At 29.5% G+C, this 11,134-nt stretch overlaps 1 long non-coding RNA gene across 1 annotated transcript in view; it reads left to right on the top strand.

Moving 5' to 3' along the window:
* Positions 1-8,476, top strand: part of LOC122271836 (uncharacterized) — a 22,109-nt gene extending 13,633 nt beyond the window's left edge. The window contains exon 2 of the long non-coding RNA XR_006226625.2: positions 8,246-8,476. This is a non-coding gene — a long non-coding RNA (uncharacterized lncRNA). The remainder of the gene's footprint in view (positions 1-8,245) is intronic.
* Positions 8,477-11,134: the final 2,658 nt, after the last annotated feature.

The following is an 11,134-nucleotide window of genomic DNA, read 5'->3' as shown; positions in this document are numbered from 1 at the left end:
TTTATTTATTTTTTTTTTCATTTAAAGAGTGGCCTAACTGTCCAAACACTATGAGCTATGGCAATAGTTTAAAACAACAAAACAATATTTAGCAAATTAAAATTTTAAGTGACATATCAAACGATAGCTGTGCTGCATATACATGTATTCTGAAACAATATTGAGCGACAAATATTATTCAACTTTTCAGAAAATGCATTATTACGTAAAAATAAAATTTTTTCTGAGAAAATCAGAATACCAGATGTTCTTCTCTCCTGGACACTAGTACAGAATCTACAAAAAATGTTCTAACATCTAGTAGATGTCCAGATATTATTTGGTTTGAAAATGGGTCCAGAGACTGGCGATTTATCTTTAGGAAAAAAAATGGTTAATTCCTAATTACCCTTTATTACAACGGCCATGCCTCAATCCGTTTAAACTCTTGTTCATTCAATTATGTTTCTAAACAATGAAGCTTTGATAAATTCTCAACAATTTAGCTTAATGCTTGAAAAGCTTTTTTTATAATTAAAATGGCACTGCTGATATTCAGCTAACTGCTTCTTCTCGTTATTATTTTGCAGCCTTTTTATAATTTAACAATGTTTGATAATTTTTGTTTATTAGTAATATAAAGTTAGTTTATTAGCAATGTATTTCTTATTTGCAATATTAAGTTTATTAGCAGTATATAGTTTATTAGTAGCAAGAATAACACGAATGAGGCGAGAATTTTTCCCCCGATTATTTGTAAAATAATGATTAGAAAAATAAATCGAATAAATAGTAAGTTAACTAAAAATGCTTTATTTACTTTTTAAGAATTAAAATAGTTAAGATAAAGAGTGGGACAGAATTAGCAAGATCCAGTTGAAAGAATACGGTTATAGTTTAAATTTTAATATAAATGTTACTTTATCTATGATAATTTCTTTCTGGTGTAATAATTTTGTTTGTGCTAATGGAAAATTTTGGTGGAAAGGAATTAGAAATATTTTTCGTTTTCTTAGTTTGCACTTTATTTAAACAAAATTACAGTGTTTGTTAGAACCACCTGAGACGACTTGCATCAAAACACCACGACTCATTTAATTTCTTTTTACTCAGTATAATGCAACGGACTACTTTCCATTTTTTTTTCTCTTAAAATGGGGTTTCGTTGTATCCCATTAATTCCGTAAACATGAAATCTCGACGTCATCTGAGACTGAAAACTTACGTCAGCAGTCACGTGGGACACGGAATCCAATTGAGTTTCTAAAAAACAGTTTAAAGTGGATAGTATTTAGTTTTGAATGGGACATTTTTTAAAAAGTCTAAACTTTACCGAATTCTTAGCTGTGGAAATCTATTTAAATTTCTTCAAAATAAAACTAACTGAAAACTTCAGTAGTTTGTTTTCGATTGCAAATAGAGGAAAATACAGACTTTTAGTTTTGAATGTTCGGAGTTTTAAATAGTTTTAATTATATAAAAAGTAGCATTGCAGCAACAGCTAATTGAGAACCACGGGGATTGTGGAGATTAAGACTCTATTTATATTTACCAAAACTAAGACAAAATTCATAACTTAATTTTTCTTATGGCCGAAAATCAGCCCATTTATATTAATAAAAAAAATCCGTTTTGAATACAACGCTCATGATGTATGAGAAAAAAAAGAATTAACTCGTTTATCAACACAATTATTTCCTTATTCAAATTCAAATTATAACGAGCAATCAAGTTTGATAAACAAATAAAAACAATACAAATTAAGAATAGACTATGTTTATGCTGTACATAAATAAATTAAAAAAATGTGACAATGGAAAAGAGAGAAGAAATGGGAAAAGACAAAAAATGAATGAAAAAAGCACAAATTATGTCACATAAACAGACAAGAGATCATAGACTCAATAATTAAGAATCTTCGTCAGTATCATCTTCGAAAGAATCTTCGCAAACAGATTATGTGCTTAAATCTATATTTCGACACTGAAGAAGGACCTTCATCATAAACATGCAACTGTCCTATGTCTGCTTCTGTGACATCATTTGCGTTCTTGTCAAGTTGTTTAGCTTTATATAAATGAAACTATAACCTACACAAGTATTTTCCTTTGGAAAATAAATTCATTTCTTATATATCCCAAAATTCTATATCACTTATTAATTAAAACTGTCTAACAATATAAACTTATATAAGTCATACAATTTCAAACATTAATACAAGCATTTAGTCTTTAAGTAAAATGGTGCGAATCAACAAGTCAAATTTATTTCATTTTCTTATAAATCATCAACATTTTATAATGTTTCTACACATCTTTTTATTCATCAATTCATTCATTTAAATGACTGGCTCATAAATGTTTGGGAAATATTCTTCGTATTCTTATTAATAAAATAAGCTGTAAGGTAATTTCATCAGTGTTTATTAATAAAAACATTTTTGATTTCCTACTCTTGCTTTTTATTTTAAGTATTATGTTTAATTTTAAAGAAATAAAATTTAAAACGAGGAATTTCATTTTTAAGTAATTTTAAACTAAAAAAAAGTCTATTCTATGAAACTTTTTAGAATTATTTATTTTTATAATAAGAAAAATATTAGCCTCAAAGAAATATTAGAGAAAGAAATATTGGCCACAAGCAATATAAGTAACAAAATCATTAAAACAAGAACGGTATGTTGATTTCCAGGTGTCACATGTCAGGAATTCTTTTTTACAAACGTGATGTCATTAATGGAATTAAATTACAAATTCAGACAAGTATCTTTTAGTTATACCTCAGGCAACCCTTTTACTAAGAAAAGTAACATTGTTTCGCAAAAGAATGTTTCATTTCCCCAATGACAGCTGTTAGAGTTTTCGAACGCTGTTTAACAGCAGGGAAAACTAGGTTTAGAAGAATTCAGTTAATTTAAATGGAAAGAATTTTAATTTTAACTGTCAAAGATCGAAATAAATTAAAGATAAAGGAGCTGTTTTGTTTGATGTCGAGACCAAATACATGGATAGAGAATATTTCAGACGCAAGCGTTAATAGCAACTGCCAGGTTTGCATTTTTTATTGATTTTCCGATTTATAACTTTTTTAAAATTTCAAAACCACGGATTTTTAGTTTTTTTTAAATTTAAGATTATTTTTATTTTAGCAAAATGTCTGTACCATTATTAACTTTATTTCGAAACAACTATTTCACTCTCAATCTAAGCACTTCTACCAGAGTCCAAGTTTTTGATGGTTTTCCTTTAATGAACCTACATAATCTTGACGATAACCATCACTAATTCCATCACGAACCATTATATTCTTGATGGTAGACAATATAAGTAACCATCGCCCTAAAGTAGAAACTCGGACTGATTCATGATGGTCCAACGTAAGAATAGCAATTTGTTTAGATGATTTGTTCATGTTGAATCATCGGAAATTTTTCATCATAGTTTTTTAGAGATAAAATGCTGAAACGATCATGAACCTCCATCACTCCCATGTAGAAAATAAGATTCATTTTTGCTGGGCCAACATAAAAAAAAAGGCAAAACAAATTTATTTGGTGGTATATTCCTGAGAACCAACAAGAATTCCCATTAAACAATCATAAAAATGTACAGTTGGACCATCACAGATCTTCATGGATTGTTGGTCCATGAGAATCAAACTTCTCTTGATTGCTAACCATCATAGTATTAAAGTAGCATTTTCCATCATGGAATGTTGGAAGTTTGTTGGAATATCAAAAACCATGTACGCATAATGGAGAATATTGGGTGATGGGGACCATCAAAAGACTTTGAACCATCATAAGTTGCACTGAAACCAACATTGACCATCAAAAAGTTTTGATGGAGCCATCAAGAATTTTGATTAGGATAGCACGTGAAAGAGCCGGAAACATACAAAATACACGATTTTAAGAACTTCTCATAAACGTTGGGAAAATGTGATGTTGTGATGATGCCAATGATGTGTCGTAGAAAATACAGAGATGGCTTAGCATTGTTTAAGATAAAACTAATCAGATTGATGGCAAAAACTATATAGAGTTGTCTTTTCGGCTGTTACAAAACTAATAGTCACAGCTGTTAGGAGAGATGAAATTTACCTAACCATGCAAAGTTTGGGGTCGGAAAGCAAAGGGTTAGCCAGGACCCTTTCTCTGGAGTGGTTGAAATGTTGCTTTTCGCAGAATTCATCATTCACATGCTGGTCATCGTTACATAGGCAGTAATATTTGTTGCAGAGAGAAGATCTGTTTTTAAACAGTACGCTACTAGACCGACTAAACGTTGAAACCATAGACGTTCGGAAAATACAAGGAATTTTCGAATTGCTAGTGGTTCATTGGTATTAAAGTTAATGGTCGCCTAAATGGTGCACTACTATGCTTTGAAGTTGGAAGTCGTTCATTTAAACATGAATTGTAATTTTTATCATTATTAATCATTATTATTTATCATTATTATTTATCATTATTATTTATTATTATTACTTATCAATAATATTATCATTATTATTATCATTTTATTCATTATTATTTATCATTTTTATCATTATTATTTTAAGATTCTTCTAGAGTAAGTTCAAGACTTTTTATAATTTCCATTTTCACCAAGTAAGCAACTTATTGATGTTTAACCTTTGCTTTTCGACCACTTATTGTATTATTAAAATTGATTACTTCGCAAGCTAAATCACGCCATACAACAGTAGGCCATAATTTTAACATTTATGCTTTTATGTTTTCAAAATGTCATGTTTTCTAATAATTTTTGTTAAAAGTTGCATTTGAAATTTTAATGGCTCTTATAGTTATTTAATGATTTGGCAACTAACTTGACAAGCTCATCGAGTTGTTCGCAAAATAAAATTACTATATAAATGTATTTCTTAGAGTCGCAGAAAGCAATTTATAACAATGAAGGCACGAAAAGTAAGTACATAATAGAAATACGCCTCTAGGGGCGTACGATGGTCATTTAAGCTATTGAATGGAATCACCCGTGTATATATTTGCAGAAATCAAAAGATTACAATTAAAACAATCTGTACTATCTTAAACGAAACTATCTAAACATTAATTGATAATAAATCTCCAACACAACATAAATATGTCTACTTTTCACAATTTTATGTAGAATTAATTTAGAAAATCTTATGTTGCTCTTTAGAAATTTTCATTAAAAATTCTTAGGTCTCATATTCAACCTAGATCAGAATCATAGTTTTTTGTCTGTAGTCCTTGTTGGATGACTTTTTTTTGGCGGAGCTAACACGCATTTGCGTTACATGGAGAGGAAGACCACATGAATCTCCCACGTTTAGCCTGACAGCACAGGAACTCTAACCCATGTTCCGTCTACCACTGAGCATATTTCACGTCAGCATTGTGATCGGTGCTAGCCGGATGTGGATTCGTATCAACCAGCCATCGATGGGAACGTTGCTGTAATAATGGAGTTCATGGTACTGACACTCAAAGTACCGGCAATCTTCTTCTAAATATTATCTAGAATTTTTGACAATGCATAAGTATCTTCTATTTTTGTACATTCGGAATATTTATTTTCGTAGACTATCCGGAAGCTCAGAAAATATCTTTTCAAGAATCTTTCCATCTTAGTTACCTGAAAGAAATAGTTTCGCTTTCTTCCATGTTTCGATACTAAAGTTACGTAAAGGGTTACCTTCAACAAGGATGAAAATGGTCATCTCTAAACTTTTTTTTTAATTACGGCAGGCACTGAACTTTCGTTCTTCACCTAAGAAGATACCGGAAGTTTTGCTCATTTATCGTTACCCGGTGGGCACCTGTGAGCCAAAGTCACGGAGGCGAGCAACATTACCCACGCCACACTGCCTCAAATACCCATTCATAGGGTGGGCCTCATTCGTACATTCACACATCAGGAGACTACACAGAGAGAGAGAGAGAGAGAAACATCCATGCCCAGAGCTGGATTCGAGCCCGCAGCCATTGGCTTCGCAGTCAGGCACGCTAACCACTCTGCCACCTGGCTGGCTCATCTCTAAACTAGATGAGCGTAAACACGGGCTTAACTCATGAATGTCTCATATTCAGCCTGAAATAGAAGAAGAATACTTCACGCAATGTAAAAAAAAAATTCTGTTCAATTCGGTAAAAAGTACTGGTAACCTTGTTCCAGCATCTGTAAAATCCCTTTTACAGTAAAATCAAGTTTGCTGTAAAATTCATTTTTACCATAAATTCATTTTTATCGTAAATTGTTATCCGTTATTTTTACAGAAATATTTATCTAAATACACTGATTCAGTACTTTAAATGTAAAATTTAGTGTAAAGAGTAAAATATATCAGATTCTTATTACGTAAAATTTTAAGGCAATAATGAAGTCTACAGTAAAAAGTACTAAACTCTTAAATGCTGGTATTTTTTATAGATATTTGATTCGGAATTTTTTACAGTATATAAGTTTCTTCTATTTTTGTATATTCGGTAGATTTATTTTGGTAGACTATCCGGAAGCTCAGAAAATATCTTATCAACATTCTTTCCATCTTAGTTACTTGAAAGAAATAGTTTCGTTTTCTTCCATGTTCCGATACTAAAGGTTATGTTAAGGGTCACCTTCAACAAGGATGAATATGGTCATCTCTAAACTAGATGAGCGTAAACTCGGGCTTAACTCATGCATGACTCATATTCAGCCTAAATTAGATGAAGAATACTTCGCGCATTGTAAAAAAAATTCAGTTCAATTCGGTAAAAAGTACTGGTAACCTTATTGCAGCTTCTGTAAAACCCCTTTTACAGTAAAATCAAGTTTACTGCAAAATTCATTTTCGCCATAAATCCATTTTGACCGTAAAATGTTATCCGTTTTTTTACAGTAAAATTTATCTAAATACAGTGATTCAGTCATTTTAGTGTAAAATTTAGCATAAAGAGTAAAATATATCAGATTCTTATTACGTAAAATTTTAAAGCAATAATGGAGTCTACAATAAAAAGTACGGAACTCCTAAATGCTGGTATTTTTTATAGATATTTGATTTGGAATTTTTTACAGTATATAAGTTTCTTCTATTTTTGTATATTCGGGAGATTTATTTTGGTAGACTATCCAGAGGCTCAGAAAATATCTTTTCAGGATACTTTCCATCTCAGTTACCTGAAAGAAATAGTTTCGCTTTCTTCCATGTTTCGAAACTAAAAGCAATGTCAAGGGTTAACTTTGTCTAGGATGAAAAATGGTTATCTTTAAACTAGATGAGTGTCTGGAAAAAAAAAGAGTTTTACGACGCTGCTTGTTTAGTTTTGGCCGTTGAAAAATGAGAATCCTATTTCTTCCTTGCGGCAAAGTTATATGTCTGATTATTTCCTTTTACTTTACTGGAAACTTAACTTTCTTTTTATCATTTGTCTGCTGAAAAAAATGATGCTTCCATGCATGAACTGTTTTATTATGAAGGCAAATATTTTGTTTGATTTGAAAAATATCTTTTAACATTAAGATATTCTAAATTTCCTTTGTTTAATTTTTATATGGCTACACCTGGTTGAAAAAATACATAAATAGAATAATTATAAAACGTAAAAAGTACACTGAAAAAAAATTATTGTAAAATCTATCAGAATATTATATATAACTTTATCATATTTTTGGCTTTATGTTAACACCAAAAAGCTTGATGACTAAAGCGTTTAAAAAAATTGACAATTAAATATGGTTTAATAATTTGGTAAATAGTGTAAAATTTTGCAACTTTATCATGATATCTTAGAGCAAGAACCATAATAACCCTTTTTTGGTTTAATTTACATTTCAGTTTTGTTATTTTTCAACAGATTTTTCTCATTTGTCTGCTGAAAAAAAATGAGGCTTTCATGCATAGACAATTTTATTATGAAGGCAAATTAAAATATTTTGTTTGATTAAAAAATATCTTTTAACATTAAATTTTCTAAATTTCTTTTGTTTCAACTTTATATGATTACGCCTGGTGGAAAGAAGTACATAAATAGAATAATTATAAAACTTAGAAAGTACACTGAAAAAAAATATTGTAAAATCTATCAGAATATTATATATACCTTTACCATATTTTTGGCTTTATGTTAACACCAAAAAGCTTGATGACTAAAGCGTTTAAAAAAATTGACAATAAAATATGGTTTAATAATGTGGTAAATGTTGTAAAATTTGGCCACTGATACCTTAGAGCAAGGACTATAGAAGCCCTTTTTCGGTTTAATTTACATTTCAGTTTTGTAATATTTTGACAGGTTTTTGACGTCAAAAACTCAACTCTGCTGCAGACACTGTACAATTGAGAGCAAACGCACTCGTTGGGATGACCGTATACAACTATGTGGCGATGAGCACTTAAAAGTTGAGACTTACATTCGATGAGACTTCGATGGAATTGTAAATCTGAATAAATGAATTGTAAGGTAAAAATCTGCATACATTTTCAGCTCGGAACCTAAATAAATTTGAATGACTCGCTTCTTAAACGTTTTATTCTTTTCATCCGAATATTTTACATCTCGGCCTTTTTTTGAAGCTCAGAATATTCTTTTTCTGATCCATTCATTTTTCGTTAACTGAAATAAATAGTTTCTTTCCTGAGTTTACTTTCTCCTATGATTTCGAATCTAAAAGTTATGTCAAGGGTTTACTTAGTCTACGAGGAAAAATTGCTGTTTTTAAAGTAGTTGATCTTCTAAAAAACAAGTTGGGTGACACTGCTTGCATTTGTTGTTCTGGACTTTTCGAGAATAATGAAAATCTTATTTTTACTTTCTGCGGAAATATACGCCTCTCCATTACCTTACTTCAAGTCAGACTTGTCCTCTCATTTTTTTTCATAGTCAGATTTCTAAAGTTCTGAAAGTTAAAATTATTCAAATAAATTCAAATTCAATAAATATATTCAATAAATAAATAAATTCTAAAAGTTAAAATTATTCAAATTTTTTCCTTTGTATAAAACATCAAGTTCGGATAAATATTTTTTACACATAATGTATAAATTTACTCCTTACATACATTGTTCCTACTTAAAAAAATGAGTAGAGAAAGAAACACAATATACTTGATGTTTGTTATTTGTTTGCTCAGTTTCTGTAAAAATAGTACGTTGTATCAACTTAACATATATGTTGCTTATTAAAATCCTTTTTGTTTTTAAGCTAATATACATTAAATATTGCAAATAATTTTTGTATAACTTAATAAGTAAAAAAAGAAGAAACTATATTTTGAACAGCTTATAAAGAGAATTAGTACTTATGTCAGTTCTTTCTCACAAGTTGTGCAATAATTTTGTTAAAACACGAACAATCAAAAGAAGTTTATAAGAAGTCAAGATTGTTTCAGCACTCAAATCGGAACGGTAAATTTTGTGATTTAGACAAATAATAAATCTTTACATTTTCAACTTTTTCTTCATTCACTTTTGCAATACTACGAAGAAAAATTATTGTATAAATCATAATTCGTTGAGACGAGCGGTAATTGCGCAAAAAAGAAATGTGGTAACGATCCTATGATACTTTTTTATTTAACGGGTTTTCACACACTACGCTAAATATTAATGTCTAAAAATGGTCATTGTATGAATGCAAACTAGCTTTATTTAGGTTCGGAAACTTCAAAAATGAACTTTTAAAAATATTTAACAAAACACATCTATGCAAAAAAAAAAACGCGGATGCCTGCATTTGCAAAATCTTTAAAGACTTGTACACATAGAAAAAATTCTAGTTAAAGTAGCGTATTACGGTCGTGACATTTCTGATAAGAAAAAACACAATACTGGTTAATAAAAATAAAATAAACGGTATTCAAACCGTTTTTTTTTTTTCTTAAATCTTTCCGCTTATATAGCAACAATTTACCGGAAATTCTGATTTTCAAAATTATCGCTCTGATTACTACCCATTTAATAAAAATTAAAAAAAAAATGAAAGAGCAAATGGTTTTTACATCATGCTCTAAGATATCATGATAAATTTCTAAAATGTTGTCACATATCATAAAACTGTATTTCATTGTTAATTTTTATTGTTAATTTCATTGTTAATCATTACAAAGAGTTTCATTAAAAATTACCGAGCTTTCTGGTATTTTCATAAAGAGAGAACCACAGTAAATTCTACCATTTCCTGGAAGATTTGACCATAACATTTTTCTCATTGTTCCCCCAAAAAGTTTGCATTTAGTAAAGTTTTTTTTTTTGATAGAATAAAGATTGATACACTGCAAAAAATTTTGAGTACTGGCACTCAGGACCGGTACATTTACAGTAAAATTATAAATTAAAGTGGATTTAGAGTGGATTTTAATTAAATTAAATTAAATTAAAGTGGATTTCATGGATAATGCATTTAGATTGTTAATAATATTTACCGTAATTTGATCCGGATCTCTTTAGAGTGTAGCTGTTTAAGTTTGCAAAGTCTAAAAAGCTGTAGGGAATGTATTCTTTCACTTGTAATATGCTTTTAGATGTACAGGAGATAATATAATTGAAAGAATACAAATATTACTGTAATAACTCTATGTGAACAATTTTTCTTAAAGCCGAAAATGTTTCAGAAAGCTTACGTGGTACAAGTGTTGGCATAATCTTTCAAGCATAATCCTTCAAATTGTCCTAACACTTTTGCCTTTTAAAATCTTCCGAAACATTAGCTGCTAAGGGAATTTTTTTTTACGTAGAGTTAGTACTGAAGTGTTTCCATTCTTTTGTACAATGAGCCTTGATGACTCAAGGGATAGAGCACTCGTCTGCTAATGAGGTTTTTTTTTTATAAAAATAGCAGTGATATTTTTGTTAAAATAAAGAATTTTGTTTGTTAAAACAAAAGCGCTTTTCTTCTTAAAAAAACAGATTTCCGTTTTTAAATAACAGTATTTTTCTGTGAAATAAACAATTTTATTCTGGCACATCAGCTGACAGTTTTTTTTCCATAAATTTAACAGGTTTTATTTTTCAGAAAAAGAAGAATACTGAGAATGAATTATACTTTTCTCAAGATACAATTCCTAAAATATAGTTTATCATTAAGAGATAAAGAGTTATATTTCTAAAGCTTCAAACCTTTTAAAGCATCTGGTTGTTGTGAACTTTTTTCCCAAAATCACTACGATCGATAGAAAATGAATAA

This window comes from Parasteatoda tepidariorum, chromosome 9 (genome assembly GCF_043381705.1).
Source record: "Parasteatoda tepidariorum isolate YZ-2023 chromosome 9, CAS_Ptep_4.0, whole genome shotgun sequence".
Lineage (NCBI taxonomy): Eukaryota > Metazoa > Arthropoda > Arachnida > Araneae > Theridiidae > Parasteatoda > Parasteatoda tepidariorum.
Note: the sequence above shows the minus strand (reverse complement) of the source record. Positions and strands in the feature narration are given on the sequence as shown.